The sequence below is a fragment of the Canis lupus genome, chromosome 4, assembly GCF_011100685.1.
Source record: "Canis lupus familiaris isolate Mischka breed German Shepherd chromosome 4, alternate assembly UU_Cfam_GSD_1.0, whole genome shotgun sequence".
In the NCBI taxonomy this organism is placed as follows: Eukaryota; Metazoa; Chordata; class Mammalia; order Carnivora; family Canidae; genus Canis; species Canis lupus.
Window position 1 is genome coordinate 79,152,000 of NC_049225.1, and position 25,777 is coordinate 79,177,776.

General features: G+C 35.0%; 1 long non-coding RNA gene across 1 annotated transcript in view; it reads right to left on the reverse strand.

Annotated features, from left to right (window-relative positions):
• Positions 1-2,510: 2,510 nt before the first annotated feature.
• Positions 2,511-25,777, reverse strand: part of LOC119871650 — a 37,065-nt gene continuing 13,798 nt past the window's right edge. The window contains exons 2-3 of the long non-coding RNA XR_005357656.1: positions 14,007-14,302; positions 2,511-3,899 (exon numbers count right to left, since the gene is read on the reverse strand). This is a non-coding gene — a long non-coding RNA (uncharacterized LOC119871650). The remainder of the gene's footprint in view (positions 3,900-14,006; positions 14,303-25,777) is intronic.

Genomic DNA, 25,777 nt, shown 5'->3' on the forward strand with positions numbered 1-25,777 from the left:
AATGTTTTATGTTGGAGGAAAAAAAAAAAAGTTGACTATCATTGAATGGAAAACAGAAACATGATTATACTTAGAAAATAAAGGCAGTAAATGGTTCATTTGCTCTCTTTCCATTTGCAGGATTGTAATAAAAGTGCCAACTAGATTGATATTTAGGCAAACAGTACATTGCAATAAAGTTAAGATTACTAGAGGAGATGTATTAATACACAACATTCTTCTTTGAGTCTGCTTTTCTATTTCAATTTCAAGAGTACTTCGGTGTTTTAATTTCAGTTATAGAATACTCATTTAGCTCCCGATTCAAAGAGAACTCTCTTTTCTATAAAATAAATGTTAACACTTCTAAGTTATTTCATTTTACCATGCTTTCTTAGATTTTAATCTTAATATTAAAAATCATATTTGAAAGAAGTTACAGTCTTGTATATCATACAAAGTACTGAATGCCTTCCTGTTTACACATTATTAAGCTGCTGTAGCAGCAGCTGCATAGGATTTAGCACAACATATGGTGTTGATTCTTTCTCTTTTTTAATGAAAATCTGATTTATAAATCTCTTGCAACAAACTAGTGATGAGATGTTTAGCAAAGCTCTAACACATATTACTTGATATTTAAAAATGCCACTTTTTTTTTCTTGTGAGCAAAAGGGTGACAGGATTATGGAGGTATGTTAAAAGACAAGAGGAAATAAAACGGAGTAAAAATGAGAAAAATGTAAAATTACAAGGTTAATATCTTATATAGTTAATACCTCCTATGAGTTTCACAAAACAATAAATTTAGTTTTATAGGTTAAATAATTATTTAAATAGTAATTTTAGATTTTTTTCTGAAAATTTAAAAGCAATAGGATATGATTGATTTTTGTGTGTCTTATTGATGAAAAGTAGAAAGGTAGTACAGAAGCTAAAGAAAAACTATGCTATTTCAGGATGTGTAAGAATATTATGTAAGATATTTCAAATACATGTTTTTAACAGTAGCTATGCAACCTTGTAAAATATAGAAAAATTATGTTATCATTAAAATAAAATGAAAAATGTTGTACAGACTCTGGGGCATACATATTCCAAGAAGGAAAACTTGATGAAACTCGCTTTTCTTACTCATCAAATCTTATTTTTTTCTATTCCTGTGGCATTTATTCTTTCTACAAATTAACCAATGACTTCATGTGGTTCCAATTCCTCCATCTCATGTAAGGTATGATTCTAAGTAGCTCCATCTTTAACTAAAATAGTTCCCATAGGACCAATACTTCAAGTTTCCCTGCTATGGTGCCTGGAATCTTTCCACTTAAAAAGGACGACTTCAAAGATATCACAATGAAAATATATATTATCAATAGAAGATCTAATAAAGGAGGAAACCATCTTTACCTATAAAGTAGTATAATGCAGGTGTTTTAAGGAATAATAGAGTTTCCTTACATGTTCATATATGCAGAGAAGCTTGATTCCCCATCTAATAAGTTTTAAACCTCAATTACTCTCACAAAATTGATGTTTTTTGTTACCAAAGATACTATCATAATCTATCTATACAGCAGTCCTTCTCAAAAAGCAGCACTTCCATCATCACCAATGGTAGTATATTATTTTTCAATGTCGCTTGTAGATTATAGATTAGGAATTAATGAATAAATAAATAAAAATCTTAAAAAAAAAAAAAAGGGGGATCCCTGGGTGGCGCAGCGGTTTGGCGCCTGCCTTTGGCCCAGGGCGCGATCCTGGAGACCGGGGATCGAATCCCACGTCGGGCCCCCGGTGCATGGAGCCTGCTTCTCCCTCTGCCTGTGTCTCTGCCTCTCTCTCTCTCTCTGTGACTATCATGAATAAATAAATAAAAATCTTTAAAAAAAAAAAAAGATTAGGAATTAATGTGTCTCTTCAAATCCATTTATTAATGCAAGCATTCACATGTTCTTGCAGTCTGAGCTCGAGAATAATGGGAATGACAGGTTTTTTTTTTAAGCTATTTTTTTTAACCTTTCAGGTTCCACTTCTTTATTCAAAGTAAGTCTCCATCCCACAATTCTTGCTAAAGAAGAACTTCCATGTCCTGGAAGAACTTTCCTCACCCTAATTTGGATGTGTCAAAACATGTCTGAACATTAGAGCGAGCATCAATTGGTCACAGGCTGGTAACTCCACTATATATAAGAATACTCAGATCAGGACACCTGAGTGGCTCAGTGGTTGAGCATCTGCCTTTGGCTCAGGGTGTGGTTCCAGGGTCCTGGGATCGAGTCCCACATCAGGATCCCCGCAGGGAGCCTCCTTTCTCCCTCTGCCTGTGTCTCTGTCTCTCTGTGTGTCTCTCATGAATAAATAAATAAAATCTTAAAAAAAAAACTTAAATCAATATCAGACTTGTAAGAAATAAAACATTTAGAGCTAGCAAAGATATTTGAAAAAAAGAAATATAGTAACTGATATCTATTATTAAGTAGTGTATTTTTATTTATTTACAATAAATAACACAGATCTTATTAAGCCAGCGAATACAGCTTATAAAATATTTATAGGTATTTCCAATGGAATTCATGGTATTTAGAAATGGCCAGGCATTATCATTGTTCTGGTTATCATTACCCTTATACCCATCATCACTGAGCACAAATAATTTATGGTTGTCTGTTGACCTGTATACAAAAGGAAATGGCATCAACAGAGAGGAAATTAATGAAATATTAAATTAAATCTTGACAGTAGGCTCTCAGAGATGGCAAAGAAATTCTGTTTATAATACAAAACCAACATATTTAACATATTTTCTCACTTATAGTATCTATTATCTAATCACATGAGACACCTGCCCCAAAGTTTCTATTCTCTCAACTCTTACTCTCAACTCCTAGAAAACATGATTTCTGCAACTCAGGCTGGTGAGTACATCTATGTCCTTTCCTCCTCCCTCCCCACACACAGTGTTTTGGAGGCTTTATATTTTAGTGTAGCTGTCTATAATTCTAGAATGATTTGAAATAGTCAGTTTTTTTTTTTAATTTCATTTTAGTGCATCCCAAGAGACTGACATTGATCAGACACAGAGAATCTGTCTTTTAAATCAAAGACTAAGTAAAAGTCTGTGAATGCTTATGTGTGAATATGGTTGTGTTTGCCCCTGACATAGTTGCTGTCAATATTACTTTTCTTTTGCCATACCTTTGCACTGAATTTAACCTGTTGCATTAAAGAACACTATTAGGTATTCCAGGTAGCATAGATTCTAAAGACCTCTTAACAAGCACCTCTGAGGAGCTAGCTCTTGGAACTGTCCTCGTATTTATACTGCTGAGGCAAGACTCTTTTGATAAATAAGATGCTATTCATTTTATAAATCACTTGATTTCTTAAACTGGAGGAAGCAGTACATACCCTTAATTACAGAAGTTGAGAACGCTTGGGGAGAGAGAGATGTGAAGTTCTTTTAATTTATTGCAGTACTGGAAGAGTGCTTTACCTGGATATGCCATTTGTTTAGTCTCAGTGGCTATCCTAGGTGTTAAAGCTCTTGCTTCGGTGTCTGTGACACTGGCCTCCAATTTTACTCCTTATTGACAGCTGAGTCCTCTCCACTTAGATCTAGATTCCAAGGCCAGGCCAGTCTGGATGGGGCTTCTCTCATTGGATATGAAAATGATCATGGTTATTATAAAGTGGTGGATTTAATTGAGTATACAAGAAGACACCACTTGTAGAACTGAGTGGTCACAGTTCAGGATCTGTGGTAGAAAGATACCCAGTAGCCATGCAGATTGTAGTAAGTGGAGTAACTGGCTGGTGTACAGGATTTTGGTTCTAGAAAGCTGTAAAACTTAAGAGTAAGTGCAGTAGGCCATGGCTTGCTTCTTCATATTCTCCAGTCACAGTGGTGGTGTGCAGATCAACTGGGTTGGAGTTGAAAAACATAAATGAAGCAAGAAGACATGATTAAGAAAATGAACAAATAAAGAAGCATCTGAATCAACAATAAAATCAAAGAAGCAATGGATCTTATCAAACAGAACATTGTGAAATCCAGTGGAATTGCAGGAGGCTATTTGCTAGATTTGCATTGCAAGGACATGGATGTTCTGTCATAGTGGATTCATTTGTGCGAAGAGAAAAAATGGTGACCAGGGGATGTCTCAACAATACAAGCCACCAGATTATCCAGGGGGAGGAGAAACAAGCTGGACAAAATCAACTCAAAACTCAGTGTTTTGCCCTTTGAAGCTTTGCAAACTAGTATCTGCTGTCAGACAACCTACATATGTGCACAATAGTATTCCTGAGCGAAACATGGCTTTCATCATTTTTTTAAAAAATTGCATCTGTTTAGAAATTAGCCTATAAAACACTGTCATTCGACGAAGAAATGGAAAAATAAAAAATTTATTGGATTGATTCTCCAATGAAATACTACTCTCTTTTTAGGTTTTTTTTGTTGTTGTTGTTGTTGTTGTTGTTTGTTTGTTTGTTTTTTAAAGAGGGAGAGACAGAGTGAGAGCATGCCCTTGGGTAGGGGCAGAGGGAGACAGAGAATCTTATTCCACATCCAAGGTAGACCCTCGACACAGGGCTCAATTTCATGCCAAAATCAAGAGTCAGACCCTTAACCAACTGAGACTCTTGGGTGCCTCTACCCTATTTTCCTTTAAAGATGTTCTTTGTTGTTTTTTATAATATAGTGCTAACAATTAAAATTTTGTATTATAGCTCCACTATTATAGCTGCTACACTTTTTAAAAAAAATATTTGCAATAAACCAAAGAACTATAATGCCCTTTTGCTGGAGGTCTTAGAAATGATAGAATTATTAAAGGCATTAAATGGATTCTACTGACGTAAACTAATAGTAATTGGGGAAAAATTAGTACCTTTCCAAATTCTCCAAGTGAATGTATCCCCATTAATATACTTTTAAAACGTAATGTGTACATAGTGACATAGTTGGTCTTTATGATATGATTAATCCGGCGTGTATCTCTCAAAGCTTCACATTCTATCTCTCCCCCAAGACCAGAATGTAGTGTTGTGCTGTGTGCTCTGCTTCTCAGCATAGAAAATATTGGCAAAGAACAAGCAAGGTGGCTATACTTCTGATTGTTTTACTTTTTTAATTTATTATTGAAGTATAAGTGATATACAATATTATATTAGTTTCAATTGTACAGCACAGTGATTCAGCAATTCTCTGCTCTATGCACTACTCAGTGCACACCACAATGAGGGCAGTCACCATACAACATTATTACAGTATTACTGACTATATTCCCTATGCTGTACTTTTTATCTCCATGACTTATTTTATAACTGGGAAGTACGTACTTCTTAATCCTCTTCAACTCTTTTGCCCATCCTCCCACCTATTTGTTCTCTGCATTTAAAAATCTGGTTTTTGTTTGCTTATTTGTTAGTTTTGTTTTTTAGATTCCACAGATAAGTAAAGTCATATGGTATTTTTATTTTTCTGTCTGATTTATTTCACTTAGCATAATACCTTCTAGATTTATCCATGTTGCTGCAAATGGCAAAATCTCATTTTTTAAAAAATGGCCAAGTAACATTCCAGTGTGTAGTGTTGTGTGTCTGTGTGTGTGTATGTGTGCATGTGTGTATCTCACATCTTTATCCATTCACCTACGGATGGACACTTGGTCGGTTCCATATGTTGCCTATTGTAAATAATGTTACGATAAACATAGTGGATATATTCTTTTCAAATTTTAGGTAAGTAAGTAAGTACGGTAAAATAGTATTTTAATTTTTAATTTTTTGAGGGACTTCCCTACTGTTTTCCACAGTTGTGGCACAAATTTACACTTTTATCAACAGTGCACAGGAGTTCCTTTTTCTCCACATGCTCGCCAACATTTATTATTTCTTGTCTCTGTAATACTAGCCATTCTAACAGGTGTGAGGTGATATCTCATTGTGGTTCTGATTTGCATTTCTCTGATGATGAGAGATTAAGCATCTTTTCATGTGTCTGTTGGCCATCTGTATGCCGTCTCTGGAAAAAAAAAATCTATTCAGGTTCTCTGCCCACTTGCAATTGGATTACTTGTTTTTTGGTGTTGAGTTGTATAAGTTTTTTGTGTATTTTGTATATTAACCCCTTATCAGATACATCATTTTTGTTTTGTTGATGGTTTCCTTTGCCGTGAGAAGCTTTCTATTTTGATGTAATCCCAATAGTTTATATTTGCTTTTGTTTCCTTTTCCAGAGGAGACATATCCATAAATATGTTGCTAAGGTCCAAGTACAAGAGATTACTGCCTATGCTTTCCTTTAGGAGTTTTATGGTTTTAGGTCCTGCACTTAGATATTTAATCCATTTTGGGTTACTTTTGTGTATGGTGTAAAAGAAAGTGGCCCAGTTTCATTCTTTTGCATGTAGCTGTCCAGTTGTTTCAACACCATATATTGAAAAGACGGTCTCTTCCCAGTTGTATATCCTTACCTCCTTTGTCATAGATTGACCATATAGGTATGGTTTTATTTCTGGACTATCTATCCTGTTCTATTGATCTATGTGTTCATTTTTGTGCCAGTACCATACTGTTTTGATTACTACAGCTTTATAGTATATCCTGAAATCTGGGAAGATAGATGTCCTTTTAATCTATTCTGAACTACCATTTATTCTTGAAGGAGAATCTTTTAAAGAACTGCTTGCTTTGGTTTTAAATGGATTGTAATGAACTCTGAATGTAGACAACTGGATTTTACAGTTACATAATGGTTTTACAGTTGCATAATGGTTTCCTCAACTGAAAGATGCCTAATTTTAGTTTTTCTGTTTTCATTCGTTTTACTAAGAATGTTTTATAAATTATAAGCCTGAAATCAATCATACTTATGTGTATATGTTAATAAGAGTAATCATTTCTAGGTCAATCATATGCCATAATGTATACAGATGTTTTGAGTACTGAATTTATGGAAAATATATCTATCTCCATTAACTGCTAGTAACACATTTGAATATGTGAAGACACTCCTGAAAATTTATGTAGAAAAAAAATCATATCAGATAGCTCACAGATTAGATTGTACAGATATTGAGGACATTAATAATCATTCATTAAAAACAATCCTATGCAAATATAATAGTAATAGGAAGTCAGTTTTAAGTCAATCTTTTGTGAGAAAAAGTTAAGAGCATATAGGGTATACCTAAGAGATATCAAGGGTATAGTTTAATATATTAAAGTGAGTGTGCTAATTAAGGATATCATGCCACACTAGCAATTCAGAAATTTTAACAATTAAGGTCAAAGTTATTATGATTATTTTGCAGTGCCAGCCTGGGAATACACTAGGAAGTGTATCCCCACTTCCTTGAGGATAAATGTCACCAGATAAATAGTTAAATATATTGATTACCAGGCATCTGCTCCAAGAAGTCCTCATTCAGTAAGTTATGTTGAGACATAATTATCTATAGTTTACTGAGCACCCCGTGAGACTTATCAGGCAAACTTGAAAATCACCAAGGCTAGAGAAGGACCATGACCTTGACGTATTCTCAGTCTTAAAATCTTCCTCATTTGTACTCAGTTTGTGAAGCAGGTTACCACTGTTACATTTTTGAACCATTTTATCAGCCCTTGATCACCTGGTCTATCTGTGACTGACAGCTCTGTGAGCTATTTGGTATATATATACCAAATAGCTTATATATATATTCCTTATAGTCTTTACTTGGATTTAAGAATACACATGTATTCTCAAACTTAATGTGCATAACGGCCACTTGGACAAATCAAAATCCAAATTCATGACCCACCACATAAACACATAAATTCTGATTCATTTGGTGGGACCTGGTGGGACTTAGGAATTCACATTTGAAAGAAGCGTTCCTGCCAATGCTGATTAAAGTGTTGTAAGGATTGCATATAGAGAAATCATGCTGTAGACAACTTATAAAATCACTGTAAATACTGGGAACTGCATCATACTAAAATACCTCCCTAAATCTAAGAAAACATGATGGAATTTTCTCTGTATTTGGGGGGTCCTATCAGCTGCCAACTTATCTGAATTTACTATAAGTGACGTACTTGAATGTCATAGGGCACTATCTTTATTAATTGGAATTATTTTGAGATTCAATCTATTAAAAAAGAGCTCTAGGAAAGAACTGGTAGGTGAATTGATTAAAACAAAATTTGTGGGGGTTTTTGTGACTTACCTGAACTTTTTTCTTAATATTCAAGCTAAAAAGATAAAATTTGCAACTGCAATTATGCTCTTTACCTATGTATCAGAAACTCCGCAAAGAGACTGAGATTGCTTCCTTACAGGAAATCTTGAAATTCTGGAATTCACATTTTTAGCAGGTAAGATATAACTTTCATCATTATGCATAACAAGATAGGGCTTTTAATTTATTTGAAAATTTAAATGTTTCTGATCCTTTTTGCAATGTTATGTACATGTTTTAGGACAGTTGAATTACTCTGCTTTTCACTAATGATCTGAGTGAAATTTTCCATGAATGTGTTATAATATTTCTGAATCTCATTAAATATTTGCAGGATATTATTTTGGAACCATCTATCTTAATTGTCATGATCTGGAAAAACACTGAATACATTTAAGCTGGTCTAATTTGCATTTTGATGTATTTTAAGTGTTTAATCTCAGATATCAAGGTTGATCAACATTTGAACATGTCTGATTTGCAGAAGAATGAAGCTGTCAGTCTTATAGTGATTAAAATAATGAATAAAAATATATTAACCATGTGAACTGTGGATTTCTTTATTGGTACATTAGTATTATAAATTAGGTAAAATTTGTCAGTGTGATCAATTTCAGGTTTTTTAATTTCAGAAAATGTAGTCCAATGTAATGAAGAATAATAACACTGGCTTTTTCATAGAATTATTACTATAATGCAATCAACAAAGTATATTAACAATTTGAATGAGCAATGCTTTGTGGTGTGTGTGCATGTATATATATGTATGCACATACACATACAGCTTTGATTATAATATCAGTGTTTTAAATATGGCTGATTTTGTGTGAGCCAGTTTTGATTTATTTTTTGATCAGAGAGCATTAATTCTACTATGCCACTGATCATCTATATCTGATTTCCAAAATAATTGTTTTAAACAGAAGTCATGTTATTTCTCCAGGCTTGTTTTCCTCATCAATATTGTGTAAAAAAAGTACCTTTATGAAGAAAAAGAGAAAACCTGAATCTTAATTTAGAGGAATGTCTTTACATCTTCATCCTTGACAACAAAAGGGCAGACATTTTAAAGCTTGGGCTTTTTATATGATTGAGGTTAGTAAGTATAGAACCAAGAACTTTATCTTCACTTGCCTGAAAACATCAAACTTGATATAATTTTTCAAGAACAAAGTTTATATATTATATCCTAAGTTACATTTCACATCTCACTGCCACAGTCACATGCTTTCTCTCTCTCTCTCTTTTAAGAAAGGAAAGTAAGCCTTTCTGTTGTGAATATTATTTTTATCTTATATGCTTTTATAATTGTTTTTAATATCAAAGAATTAATACATTTATAACAATAATGTTTTAAAAACAGAGAAGATTACAATTTGTGAGAACTTAAAGACATGGTTCTATTCATTTATAAAATTATAAAATTGAAAATTATAAAATTTAAAAGTAATAGTTCTTGTATTTATTAAAGTGTGGTATGAACAGTATTTGAAAAAGAGTCATAGACTTGTGTTCCATCTAGTATCACAGAATATAACTGATAGCTATGGTTTCAGCCCTAGGAAATCATTTTAGATACTTATTTGTCCAGGGGATTAGTTAAACAAATGTCCCTAACCAATTTAAATTTGTCATCTCAATTGAAGACAGGTCTCAAGAAAGTGAATTGGTGGACCCTGAAACACATGGACACATGTTGTGACTTTCCTATTCTTGGAAACTAAAAAGGTAATTACAAATCACAGAGGTGGCAGTGACTCGAAGGGGTCAGGTTAGAAAGACAAGGAGAAAAATTATGGTCTAATTAAAAAAAAAAAAAAAAAGGATGTGTGTTTAAACCCAATTGAGTTATTTAATGAGTAGATTTAGAGAAAGGATGGTACCCTGTCATACCACTTCAGCATATTGAATAGCTCAAGGGGAAAACGTTGCAAGGAAGCTTTAATTAATTTCCTTCATCTAATCCTCTGTTAACACTGAACAAGCCTCTGTCACATGCATCATATGAATTCCAAGGACAAAGTAAAAGCCATTTAAAAGTAGTCATATCCCAATAAGGTTATTAAGAGACCATTTCTAAGTTTTTCATTAAAGTTAATGCATTTAACACTAATGCCATTTAAAAAACATATTACAGTCTGGCAACTTCACAAAATATTGATTGCTTTGGTGTGTCCTTATATACTAACTTATTATATTTTTAAGTAATTTAATGAAGCAAAAGTCTAGGTTATTTAGTTCCAGCTTGTTGTGAAAGATTGCAACTCTTGTAACAGCTTGAAATAGCAATAGCTCAAGCCTTTGGGTCTATCAGTTTCTGTATCTAAAATTGAGTGCCAGCCTTATAGCTCTTGTGTTTTATCTAGAGCTTTTCTCTCTCAGGGTCACACAAAGGGGTAGGAGATTAATGAGGTGACATATTAAAAAGTTTTATGAGTGATAAATATTATCCCTATTTTTCCGTAGGAAGAAATGGAGTCATATGTAGGTTAAGTAACCATTAAAACTGTTATTCTTTAAAAGGATCCATTTATGCTGCATTTAACTGCATTCCAAGCACTTATTCCCTGCTACTATTCTTAACTGTCACTTTGAATGCCAAAGGTGGGGTGAGGGTAGGTATCATGTATAAAAGTATGCAAATTTTGAATCACTCAAACTATCTTTTTAAATATCGATCAATATATCAAATTTAATGCTAAAAGAAGAGGTTTTTGCTTACTCTTTGCCAAAAAGCTTCTTTTACTGACATTTTCTTTAATGTAGTTGGGGCTGGAGGTGGTGAACAAGAGATAGATTTGCATATAACCCTTCAGTAAACTTACTTACTCAATCTCTAATACACTCTTGACTGAAAAGATGGTGTAGAAAGAATGTCAAAGACCTCATTGAAGAGTGGTTGTAGAATGCTTCCCCACTGATTGCTGTAGAGCAGGTTTGACGGGAATGACAGCATCTTTCACTAGCTTAAGGAAATTCACTTTTTTTTTTTTTTTTCCCCTGGTCAAAATGCAGCTTAATTCAGCATCAGGAGTACAATAGCTTGTTCTGTGAGGTGCAACATTTTCAGCATAACAGTGATGCAGTATCATTTTAACAATGAATTCTCCATTAAGATTTTGAAGAATATATTTTCAGCATAATGGGTAGAGTGGGAGAGTATCATACAGTGGACCAGGAAGGGAGATGGGAAAGTTAAAGGGATGCAAAAGAAATAAAAAGGTATTATTTTACATGAAATAACATTTTTTTTTAAGATTTTATTTATTCATGAGAGACCCAGAGAGACAGAGAGGCAGAGACACAGGCAGAGAGAGAAGCAGGCTCCATGCAGGGAGCCCAACATGGGACTCGATCCTGGGGCTCCAGGATCATGCCCTGGGCTGAAGGTGGCGGTAAACTGCAGAGCCACCCAGGCTGCCCAAATAACATTTAATTAATTAATTAATAATTTACAGAGTGTTAAGCATAACAAAACATGCTGAATGAACTGGAAACTAACGCAAGTGGCTAAAGAAATTTTTGCAGATGTATTCATTCATAGAAATAAAGGCTGAGTAAAGAAAGAACATGGAGATAATTTTCTTTAATTTCCATACAAAACGTTAAAAACCTATTGATATCAGAAAAGTTCTTTGTTTTTAGACCTCCCAAGTGAGTGGTATAGCTCTTTCAATGTCCTTAAATCCTTCATCAGTGAATTTCAAATTTCTTCTATGTATGCTAAAGACCTATGTCATGAGTATTTTAAAGAAATTAACTCAAATGACAAATAAGAAGAAATGAAGGAGAAAGAGAGAGGAGGTGGAGGAAGAGGACATGTACAAAGGAAAATGCATTAATTAACATCAGCAAAAGCAAATGATCAGTGTCTGACCTCCTTTCTGGCAATCTGCTTCCTTATTTGGTCAAATTTACCTTAGGCATAGCTATGTGTTTCCCCCCCCCCCATACTTTCCATTTGCATGTGAACATATTCATATTTCCCACGTTTTCCAGAATCTGACTGAAACAAGTTTATGTCTTAAACACATGACAGGTTCCCTACTCTGTTCTAAGCAGAGCCAAATGTGCCATGACTAAACCACAGGGAAGTATAAGACAGTGTAGGGTGAGGTACATTTGGAGGAAAGGAAGGAAGACTTTCCTAATATACAAAACACATTCCAAAGGTAGTTAAGCTTGAGGAATTTCGAGGGTCCCTAAAAATTAAAGTTCAACATGAACAAAATACAAGTGGAAGAGGAAGAGATTCCTATGGTCTGAGCTTAAAGCATAGAAAGTTAATCATTTCAAGAAAACACTAAAAATATTCGTATTATTGGATATTATTTTATTAGAGGGAGAAAGAGATTAGGATATCAAATACATGAGGTGTAAACATTTCCTTGACCATTTAAAATCAGCTTTCCTTTTTTTTAATAATTTTTATTTATTTATGATAGTCACACAGAGAGAGAGAGAGAGGCAGAGACATAGGCAGAGGGAGAAGCAGGCTACATGCACCGGGAACCCGACGTGGGATTGATCCCGGGTCTCCAGGATCACGCCCTGGGCCAAAGGCAGGTGCCAAACCGCTGCGCCACTCAGGGATCCCTAAAATCAGCTTTCCTAAACAAATGTTTCTATTTGTTTCTTTACCTATAAAAGAGGGATTATAATGGCACTTCTTGGCACAGAAGATTATTGTAGAAAGTCAATGAGATGTTATATGTAAGTCACTTAGCATAAGTTGACAGTTTCATGCATATTCACAAATTTTAGCTATTATTGTGACCACTATCATCACCATTTAAAACCCTGATGATGCATATAATGTCTTCACAAAAAAAGTGAATGCCTCAAGATTAAATAAGCAACCCTAGTATCAAGAAGCCAGGTAGAGAGGGAGAATCCAGGACATGAAAAAGGAATATGAGCATCTGTGGCAGTAAAAGTGTAACTGTGAAAATGTTATGCCATAGATATTAAGAAGGGGAGTCCTCCAAGCATGGAGGGTGTAACTTTGGGAAAAAACAAACAAACAACTCCAAGTCCGGAGAAGATGAGAACTGAATAATTGTCCACTGTACTAACAATAAGAGCATAGCAAATATAATGGCAAAGAAAATGAAATAAAATATAAAGATGGAATTGCCATGGCTTAGGCATGAATTCTTTGGAAGTTCACTATACCTAAGGAGCAGTAACTAGTATCACCAAAACATTTATCCATAACAGATGTCATGGCTTTGGAGGTTGAAGACAACAAAAGGAGAAGAAAAGGAGAAGCTAAGAATATCCTCAAATGATTGAGGATAACTTGTGACATGTTTGATGGAATTAATCCTGCAAAATTTTTTGGAGGAGTGCAAGCTATTGTATATATTTAAGGGAATTGACCTGTGTTCTAGAAGAGAAGTGTATGGTCACTTAATCTTCTAGAGACGCAGGTGTTGACAAAAATTTGTTTCAATGGAGTAGTGATCATCAGTAACATGATCTCTGAAGTGTTAGGAAGAAGAAAAGTTTGTGTTAAAAGCTGTCACAACCTGATTGGATAATCATGGTCCCTGCTGTATTATCCATGGGGTGTTGCACAATATCAGCCATATCGATCCAGGGTCAATCCTTAAAACAAAGACACTTTACAATGGCTTATATTCATTTCGTCCTCTATCTACGGATAAAAATTCTCATAAAATATAGACTCCTACAGCATTTTAACATGAGTTTTACAGTATTTCAGAGATTATCTCCCCTTCAAAAGAGACTCACTCCTTCAGCACTTGTTCAGGCTCCATCAAATTAACCACAAACCTCTCATCGTGGTACTGCTTTCTTTTTCTTCATCAGCAAACATCTTGAGACAACTTCCTGCTGTTAATCACTACTCTTTCTTTTTCATTTTTGGGAGCCTTTTTCCTTCCCTTTCCTTTTATGGGCATTCCTGTGTGTTTCTTTTTCCTAGCTTCTAGTCTCTCCTCATTCTCCATATTCTTAGGCAGCAATTGGATCCAAATACATGTTTTAATTTTGGATGATAGGCAGACACTTCCACCTCAGACTCAAATTCAAATGCCAATGTTTTTAATCCCAGACCAGAGGCTTGGGAGCTGGAAATGAAAATGGAGAGAAAGTCAGATGAGAAAACTGCTGTTGAAACCATGGCTGCCCTGAGACCATGTGGTGGTGAGTTTATCCCAGATCCCATGGTTGGAATAGTCCTGATGGAAGTAGGAGAGAATGGGAATGTGTTGGATTGACACAAAATGGTCAGACTCTACAAAATGGAATTAATGAATTGGATGACTCTGGGACTCTGAAAGTACTACACTCTCATGGAAAAATTAGGGGGAAAAATGCAGGCTGTTACCATAAAAAAAAAAAAAAATCTTCTGAAATGCCCAGAGTGCTAGATGGAGAAGACAGGGAAGACTCATGTGAAATCATAACCAAAATTCTGCTATCTGTAGGAACAGAGTTTTAACTCTAATCCTTTAACTCTATTCCTTAACTATCCATAGAGTTAAAGAAATGAAAAGTCCAAAGATTAAATATAACTAATTGTTATTTCTTCATAATCTCTGCAGAAACAAAACAAATTATCTCTAAAGTTAGTCTTTCTGATAGGTAGGAAATCGTATGAATTTGCCTTTGTCTTGACATCTAATGAAGTTGAGAACTTTTTCATACATATATTTTTTTAATGTAGATATCTTTGTTTGTAGAAGGCTTATTTGAGGGCAGTCCCAGTGGCTCAGTGGTTTAGCACAGCCTTCAGCTCAGGGCATGATCCTGGAGACCCGGATCGAGTCCTGCACCTGCTTCTCCCTCTGCCTGTGTCTCTGCCTGCCCCCCCGCCCCCCCCCCCGCCCCGTGTTTCTCATGAATTAAAAAAAAAAAAAAAAAAGGCTTATTTGAGACTTCTGTTCCTTTTCTCCAAGATGCCTTTTACTGACAAATTTCTTGGATTTCTTAATGCATTTTATATGTATCTTATAAATATATGTATTTCGAATATATTTTGCCATGCCGAATCTTGCCTTTTAAGATTCTCAGTGGTGTCTTTTGATAAGTAGACAGTCTTTCTTTTATGTACACTTGTATTTTTTTTTCCTGCATGGTTAATGGTTTCTGAGTTTAAGAAATTTTTCACACTCACTAGAATTGTTAAAATGAGAAGACAAACAGTAGCAAGTCTTGGCAATTATATGGAGCAACTGAACATCTAGTGGTTAACTGACCCAATTCCACTCTTGGATAAGTAGCCTATAAATAGAAATACCTTTATTTAGCTACCTGAAATCATGCACAAAAGTACTGGTGTCAACAATGCATATAATAGTGAAGAAAAAAAAAAGAAATAACCCAAATGTCCATCAACAATAGAAGAGATACAGATTGAGTTGGAGCCACACAATGGAATGATAAGGAATAAATTAGGTTTACACACAATAGTTCAGAGTCTAAAGATGATTTTTCTCTTCCTTCTGGAAAATTTATCTTTATTATTATTATTTTGCCTTGAAGTTCCAAGATTCCTTTTTTTAAGATTTTATTTATTTATTAATGAGAGACATGGGGGGTGGGAGGAGAGGTAGAGACATAGGCAGAAGGAGAAGCAGGCTCTATACAGAGAGCCTGATGCAGGAGCCTGATGCAGGACTCGATCCCAGGACTCAGGGATCACACCCTGAGCCAAAGGCAGATAGATGTTCAACCGCTGAGCCATCGAAGCATCCCAAGGCTCCAAGATTCTTTATTCAAGAGTCCTGTAGTTTCATTTTGGATATATGTTGGCATTGATTATGATGACAGACACTGCAGCTTCAGATATTTAATTATTTCAATAGTTCTTACATTTTCCTTTGAAGGGTTTCTATTTAATTTGTTATTCTTTTTTCTTCAGCAACAAATGTTATGCACGCTAGATCTCTTTCTGTGCCATAGCTATCATTTACTTCCTAATAATACATAAATCTTTATTTCCCCCAGCTTTATTAGTGTTTATTTCCTCAAGTGATTTCTGTGTCTTCAGTCCATTTTTTCTTGTAGCTTCCAAATTACAATTTATTTACTTTATTTTTTTCCTTTCCTTTTTGTTTAATTCCTGAGTATAGTCAGGACATGTTTATAGGCTTCTGTTATCTCATCACTTCTTAAATGCTTCATATCTCTTATTAGATTACATCTTTCAAAGAAAACCATTTTCTTTAATCTCTTTTATAGCATTGAACAAATGATATTAGATTGTTCTAATTTCTGATTCAATACTGCTTGTGTGAGTTTGTTTCTGTATTTTGGGGGGATGATCTATTCTTTTTATTATTTGGGATTTTTTAAAATTATATTTTACTAATACCTATGAATATGCCTTCTAAGTTGTGAGAATGATCTTTTTCCTAGAATAGCTATTGTTATATGGGAAAAAAGTCAGGTTGGCAAGACACAGACTCTTAGCTATAGAGAACAAACTGATGGTTACCAGAGGGGACATGGGTGAGGGATGGCTGAAATAGGCGATGAGCATTAAGGAGTGCACTTGTGATGACCACCGGGTGTTACATGTAAGTGTTCAATCACTATATGGTACACTTGAAACTAATATTACACTGTACGTTAACTAACTGGCATTTAAATAAAAACTTTAAAGAAGTCAGGTTGGGAAATAGACCTTTTGGATTTAAGGGATGTTCTCGCACAGTGCTTTCCTACCATTTCAGCACTGGAAGTATATCTCTGCTCCCCATTCTTTTTCCTTTCTATGCTTTTCACTAAAGTCATACATTTTAGAATGCTTTGTTTTCATTTTCATTTGTTTGTTTCCTTGTTAGCTTATTGGTAATGCTTTTTAAAAAATTTTCAATTGTTTATGTATTGGGAGAGCATTTATGATTAATGATATAATTAAGTGAGTTGAGACAAATAAAAACACCTTATCTTCGCTAATCCAGTGAATGTTATTTCAGACAAGAAGGCATTTTCGAAAAGCTTGATGTATGAGAATAACATAAGATTTGCACTTTAGGAAGATCTGTCTTGATTCAAAATAAAGGATTTTTTTGGAGGAGGGAGAATGTTCAGTTTGATATGTTGCCACTTGTGAGATATAAATGGAAATATGTAAAATGAGTAACAAATGTATATATGAATATGTCAAGACCCAATACCATTCATAAAGAAAAAAAAAAAAAGGTTCTGGAATGAAGAAAATGACCTGGAGATTCCTGTGGAGGATATTAGTTTTTTGATGGCAACCAAAGTCACAGGGTTAATGTAGTTCACTTTTATTAATTATCCATTCTTTAACATATATTTTGAAAATCGGCTGCATGTCAGGCTAAGAGCTAGGTACATCACAAGGAACAAAACATAAAATGTTCCAAGCCTCATATATTCTGGTATATAGAGAGTGAGAAGCAACCCACAAAAAGTAAATGAGAGGTCATATGATGGAGCGTCTGTAATTAAGAATGAAAATAAACACAATAGGATAAAATAAGAATATAATGATGACCCAGAAACACCTACTATGTAAATATTCACAAATTTAATTCCTAACTGCTTAGCATTTTCTATTTATTTATTTATTTATTTATTTATTTATTTATTTATTTATATTTTATTTATTTATTCATAAAAGATGCAGGGGGAGAAGCTTCCTCCATGCAGGGAGCCCAGTGTGGAGCTCGATCCTGGGACTCCAAGATCACACCCTGAGACAAAGGCAGATGCTCAACTGCTGAGCCACCCAGGTGTCCTGAGAGTTTTCTACCTAATTCAATGTGTATTTGATCGTTTCTTCTGAATATTCATAGATAGTATGGATACAGAAGAAAGTATCTATCCCTGAAGCATTTAAGTAGAAAACGTTATGTCTGAGACAACATATGTGATCTTGAATGATGAACAGGTTTATATTTGTAAAACAATGCCATATTATAGACTAGCATATGGAGACAAGGACTGGGAGAGGTCAGAGCAAAAAGATGATGTGGGTGAAGGTTGTATTGTGAAAGGAAACCAACTTAGAGAATTATTTTTGGTTTGATAAGGAATTTAGCCTTTACGCTAAAGATACTTGAAAATGTTTTGATAATGGGGTGAGATTTAGTTTTAGACATATTTGAAATCAAGATCGAAAATTGAATGGGGACAAAAAAGAAACAAATATATTACCTATGAGCTCCATATACTGTGAGAGCTGAGGTTCTGAATTAAAGCACTAATACTTGTGATAGTTAATGGGAAGTTTTATTAATTTTTGAAATGTGGAGGTAATGAAGTCTCATTTGACTTGTCAGTAAAAAATTGGGAGTAAATCTAGTTTGGAGGGAAACTAGCCTGTTTAATTTTGCAAATGATTTGTTTGAAAACATCATATGATATACTTATTGGTGGCAGCATGAAGCTGGTAGTGAGTAAAGCATATGGATATGGGCATTAGTACCATAACAGGTATGGGAATCTGGAGAGAAATCTCAACTTAATAACAAACACCAAGCTGTGTAAGAGATTGCTGGAAGTGCGATATAAAAAAAAAAAAAAAAAAAAAAAAGAAAGTGCGATATACGTATGTATACATATAGCTAGCTAGATATGCACACGGAGCTCATTCACAAATAAACATACCCGTATACTTAACACAGAGATCAAGAAAGAAAATCACGCATTACATATTCTTTGGAGTCTCTGTTCATTCAGTCAACACCGTTTGAGAAATTTATCCATAATATATATAATTATTAATTCATTCACATTGTATATAGTATTTCATTGTGTAAATAGCCTAGAATTGATAAAATTAGCAGTGGAGGAGGAGGACATCGATACTTTTAAGGTTTCACAGAACTTTTGAATGCATAAAGATAATAGGAAGGGACATGTCTTGGTGACACATGGTGAACCATGGCAAAAACTCAGTAGACAAAAGAGTATGGAGAATGTGAAATTTGTTAATAATATCAGGTAAAATGAACATCAGATAAAACAGAAATTGTGACATTTCCATTAGATTTGGCAATTATTGGCAACATTGTTTAAAGCTGCCCATTAAGGAAAGATGCACAGGATGGGAAAGTCTGAGTTAATGATGTTTGAATAAAATGAAGAAGAATATATAATTTTTTTTTAAGATTTTATTTATTTGAGAGAGAAAGTGAAAGCATGGGCAGGGGGAGGACCAGAGGGTGAGGAAGAAGTAGACTCCTCACTGAGCAGGGAGCCTGACACAGAGCTCAATTCCAGGACTCTGGGGTGATGACCTGAACCGAAGGCAGATGCTTAACCCACTGAGCCACCCAGATCCCCCCAGACTGTTGTTTTATGACAAAAATTATTAATAAAACATATCATGCAGTTGTCCTGGGAACACATAGATTTTTAGAATAGCTTTGTTGTTGCTAACTTACTTTTTACTTACTGTGGGAAATGTATATTTTTATATGTATAGAGAAAAGAATGACTATTAAGAGAACTAAAATTGTAGACGGGGGAAAGTCTTAAACATAAGGCATCATGTCAATATTGAAACATGCAAGAGGGGATACAACCCAATGCAGAGACAGTGGATATAAGTTTACACAAGAAATGAACACTCATCCTTTGGAACCAAGGAAAAAGAAGGCATGTGGTTGAGTTTTTAAATAAGTAACACAGTATGGTTGACAAAGAGAATGTCTGTGAATTTTGTGCCTCCTGACTTGATAATTATTTTTTGAGATAAATTCTTTTTATTTATTTGAGAGAGAGAGAGAGAGCAAGTGTGAGGAAGCTGTAGAGGGAGAGGGAGAAGCAGGCTCCCTGCTGAGCAAGGAGCCTGATGTGGGGCTTGATCCCAGGACTCTGGGATCATGACCTGAGCTAAAGGTAGATGCCCAACCGACTGAGCCACCCAGGTGCCCCTGACCTTGATAGTTCTAATGAAGCATGAGGCAAGGGTAACAGCTGAGAAAGGAGGAAAGCAGTGACATAGAGGTTACTTCACATTTGTGACATTTTGCAATAGCTAATTCATGAAAAGCTTTAAAGTGTGAGGAATTTGAAAGGCAGGTTGTTGAGATGATTGATGAGAATTTAATAGAGATCTGTGATTAAAAAACAAGTATGGAATCAGAATGAATGGGTTTGAAACACACTTCAACCACTTACATATTTTGTGACTTTGAGTTTCAGGTTATTCACTTGAAAAATAAGAGTAAAAATAATTTATATGCCTGTAAGATTGCTATAAAGATACAATGGAATATGATAGGTAAAATATAGACACACATCTCAATAAATATTAGCTACTCTTTTTTTTTTTTTTTGGATGAATTAGTGGATCTATAATGATAGGATAAGAAAGTGGAAAAGGTTGATGGAACAAGAGAAGAATAAGGGGTCACAACACATGACATATTCGTTTTTATTTTTATTTTTTTAGACCAAAAGTACGTGAAGTGAGGTAGAAGAGTTAGAAGAATAAGTGGTTTTAGTGAAACTAAAATTAAATTGATTAGCATTCATCATTTAAGATATGGCAAAATTATACCTGATGTCTTGGTGTGAAAGGTACTCAATACTTACTAGGAAGTGGAAAGTTGTTCCTGAAGATTCTTAGTAAATTCAGGGTGTCTCACCCTCACATTTACTCATTCTCCAACCAGTATCCATCTGTATTTTGCTCTTAACACTCTGGTGGCATTGCTTTGTGAAAATCTGGTATCTGCTTTTAGTTGATCTAACAACAGATAAAACAACTGAATGAGCTCCTCTTCCTTTTCAAAACAGCCACATCTCTTGACTGCCTTCACGTCTGTACTGTTGTCCCAAAGTCCTGCATCTGTGGCTGCTCTACCTCTAGCCTCTCCCATGATTCTAAATCCTCAATTTGGGTGTCTTCAAGATAGAAATGATATTCAGATTGTGGATGGAGTTTACTCAGCTTTGGGGAAAAAAAGTGTGAGTTGAGAACATGATAGCCCAAATCTATATCTTGAGTAAATTTGATATTCAGACTTGCTTAGAATGGAAGATTCTTTCTCTATTGATTACTGGGTGCTTGAACTAGTATGAATAGCCACCTATCCCCAGGGCTCCTTTTCTCTCATTGTAAGTAGACAAAACAAGCCTTCTTCCTCCCATGGTCTGTAATCTAGTCCTTACTAAAAAGTTCTAAATAAGCTATATGTAGTTTTCATAGAACTCTTTACCCTCAAACTTCTAGCATTATTCTGTTCAGGCTCTAACCTTCTGGTCAAGTCTTCCACCACAGCACAGAAGATAAGGGTATTTCCACACCTCAGGCCACTTTTCTTTTCATACACATTGAATGACAAGGGTCTTTCTTGTCTCTTTTCTAATGATAGTATTTCCCATCACCAGTACCTTCAAGGTCAGCCCAGGGGGAGAAGTGGGTGCTGTCATAAGATAGCAGTCCATTTTCCATAGTGACAACAGACCATACCAAACTTTTAACGAGGCACGAGTCTTTCTCATCTCTCTCTACACGACCTCTAGTTGCAGGGAACCTTTACAACTCACTTTGAATTTATAGTGGCTGAGACCTCAAAGTACAACAAAGTATTCTGTAAGTTAGGAGAATTTCTGGAATGTCACAGACCACTAGACCCGCACAAACATCACAGATATGGCAGATGAGTGAATTTTAGAAAGTTCTATCTCTCACTTTCTGGTTTGCTATGTCTTACTAGAGAAGAGTACATCACATTTACTACTTCCGATTCTAATTAGCATGACATTATTAATATTGGTGGATCAATATGTTGTTTGGTGGAATATCAAGATAGTCAAGGTCCTTTTGAGCATACTATAACAGAGATCAAGAGTTAACATACTCCTGTGACAAGACAGTTAAAGATTTGAGAACTGAGTAGGAGAAGCCCTTCCCAATAGAGGCACTCCTCAAAAAAACAACACAAAACAGTGGTGCTTCTCGAGAGGATGGCATTATCACTCCATCAGACAGACAAATGAGAACCAAAGTGCTGGCCAAAGATGAGTGAAATCTAAGATGAATGGTGAAGGAAAAAGAAGATAAATATTGATTTTGATTTTGAGATTGCCTGTAGCATCAAGGAATGTATCTGAAGATATTCAGATTGACCTCTACTTTGAAAGATTGTACTTGTTCCTTTCCTGAGAAAGAAGGAAGGACCTCTTTTTGTCATAGCAGATTTGTATATGGACTATTTAATTGGCATAAATAGTAAACTGTTACAAATTGAGATAATCTACCATTCATAGCTACTAGGATCTCATTCATTTCCCTTGATTCCAGAGTAGAGGGAATGATTGTAAATCCCTGGCAGCAGTGACAGTTCCTCGTGTCTGAACAGCACAAGTATTCCCCGGGTAGCCATGGGACCAGGGATGCTTATTAGGTATGGGTACTATTGTGCCCTCCAGGGCATGAGCTGCAGCAACTTTAGCATCCAGTTCAACTGAACTGGACTTGGTTCCAACTGGAAATTTCTGCCTTCCTCATGGCACAGTTCAGGTGAACTAATGTCTTACAAATATTTTCATTGATAAGAGACAGGAGATGGGGAACAACTAGCATAAAAATGTCTTTCATTTCTTCCATCAAGGAATCGATCTGAGAGCAATAGTTCTGAGTAATCTCATGGAGATGTCCCATAACTGAGCGATCATCTTTGTTCTCTTTGAAATTATATTCAGTTTGATAAAATGTAATTTTATCTCCTATTCCACTTTTCACACATTAGCTTACATTTAACTCTGAGCATGGAAGTCATGCTCTGCTTTTTTAGGAAGCTAAGGCTAAAACATGTTTCTGGGACAGGTACTTAAGATAAGTTGAGAGTAGAGTAGAAGACAGCTTAAACATTTCACAACCCTAAGATTATGTGAGGCATAGAATTTATGTCTTTAGTTAATTACACTTATGTTTTAACCCTCACAGTATTATTGAGACTATAAGCAATACCGCAAAAAGAACAAGAACAGAAGCAAAACAAAAAACAGAGCTATGAGTCCTTACTACAGGAAAGACTTTTACAAGTGTGTTTTCCAAAGACAATTTTTCTAGTGTGAACAGATGCAACAAATTAATTTTTTTCCTAGCAGAGCTATAAAAATATTGCAAACAACCTGTCAGTTACGACCTTTAAAATGATATTGGCCTTTTAATCTCATAATGGTGAAAATGCATTAAAGTGTGGCTGCACATAAATTGTATTTCAAAAGTCCCCCCCAACAAGATTGGATAAAATAAGAAGTGGAAAAATACAGGGTTGTTTAGGGCAAATCACATTCAGGGAGTATAAGAGTTTATGGGACAATTATTTTTCACATCCAGAAAAGAAACATGTGTGTGAGAATCTTACTGTTCTAAGCTGCAAAACTAGTTTTTTTTACACCATATTCAGCAACATTGAACTAATATTATTCTAAAGTTAGAATGATTATAAAGAGGACAGTATTATAATGAGAAATATATGAATATGTGAAAAGCTGATATTTAAAGACAACCTTATATTATATTGCAGTTTATGTATCAAGACTAATGGGAAAGGGGCAAAACAGAGGCCCTTTTATGCTAAATTAAAGAAGAGGTGTATGTTAGAGAAGGAGGATCACCACGGTGATTCCTCCTTTAAGAGAATGTCTATATTATGTATAATACCCCAAATGGATACCAGCGTTTGTAGGTGAGTGTCCAGACCTGTTTCCCTCAACTTCTTTGACCAGAGTAGAGGCTCCAAAGCCACCTATTTGAGCTACTTTACCTCTCTTATATGACTCCAAATCCAGGATTCTGAGTTCTTCATCAAGTAGGCAGTTACTTCTGGAAGGTACAGGAATTGTGTGGTGATGTGCCAGGTACTTAAATCCTCTTACTCTGAGTCCCTTAGAGTCAAACTTCAAATGAAAACTATGTTCTAACCCATGAGCACATCCTGTGGCCTATAGGACTGTATTCATAGATCTTTTAATTGATGAGTCAGAGAAGTTTTATGAAGCTGATTTAGAAACTTGGAAGTAGATCTCTTAGGTGGCTCAGTCAGTTAAGCATTTGCCTCAGCTGGGGTCATGATCCCAGAGTTGGCATCTGGCTCTTTGCCCAGCGGGGAGCCTGCTTCTCCTTTTCCCTCTGCCCACTGCTCCCCCTGCTTGTGCTCTCTTTCTCTCTCTCTCTGTCAAATAAATGACTGAAATCTTAAAAAGAAAAAAAAAGAAGAAAGAAAGAAGAAAGAAAGAAAGAAAGAAAGAAAGAAAGAAAGAAAGAAAGAAAGAAGAAAGAAAGAAGAAGAAAGAAAGAAAGAAAGAAAGAAAGAAAGAAAGAAGAAAGAAGAAAGAAAGAAGAAAGAAAGAAAGAAGAAAGAAAGAAAGAAAGAAAGAAGAAAGAAAAGAAAGAAAGAAAGAAAGAAAGAAAGAAAGAAAGAAAGAAAGAAAGAAAGAAAGAGAAAGAAAGAAAGAAACTTGGAAGTAGGAGACCTAAAGTCAATAAGATATGTGGTGTTCTTTTCTGTATGGACAGATAACTCCAAACTCCAGGCACTATTAGAATGAGGTAAGGAAATAGGTGAACCAAGCAACTTTTGGGGATCACCAACTAGTAAGGAGTCAAATAATATTAGTGGACTAATCTAATGTGATATTAGCTTCTCTACTCCTTATAAAGATGACAAACCGTAATTTAGACCAATTCTCATCTGAACAGGATATGCCACTAAAGACAACACTCTTTGCTGCCTCTTTTGGTCATGCACAGTTCCCAGCTTCAAGCTGCAGCTTCAAGCTGAACAGAAGTCTTACACCAGCTGCTAACAGAAAAGAGGAACCAATAGGTACAATCATCTTTAATTCCCAAACATGCCTAACAAGATGAATGGTGTATTTGGTGATTTAAATGTAAACCCTTACTGTGTTTTCTGAGGGGAAAAAAAAATGTATCAAATAACTACAAAGAAAAATGAAAACTGCAGCTGCCATCAAGTTGAAAACACTTCCTTAAGGTGTTAAGTGCAATTACAATTAGGAAACAAAAGTAAAACAACAGAAGCAAAGTTTCAAGCTTACTCCTAGAACAAAACTTGGAACTGTATCTATGTATGTTAACTCTAACTTTAATGAGAATGAGTATTTTCTGACTCATGCTCTCTATTTATCAATAATAGATAAATGTAAGATGATAGGCAGTAGCAAATAAGCAAAAATACTAGAAAAAATACTAGCAAGATGAAGCTGCTTCTTTTACTTTACAGTATCTGACACTGAGACACTAAGTGTTTGACATGAATTAGTATATTCCTATTTCACAGATGAAAAATCAAGGCCCAGAGAGTTCAAGTAAATCGTTTGTGACCATGATACTAGGAAGTGGCATTCAGCAGTTGCACCAAAATCTTGGACTTTAACCACTAGAGTGTCTCTACCAGGCTTCTGAAGGGAGTGAAGAATGTAGAAGTCAAATGTCTAAATGATATTGTATATGCATTGGGCAATGTAGAATAAACATGTGGAGTCTCTATTTTTGGGGCATCCATATTGACTTTACCGAGATGTCTTAATTATATAGATTTCTGAGAAGTTGATTTGATAAACAAAAGTTACAAAAACAA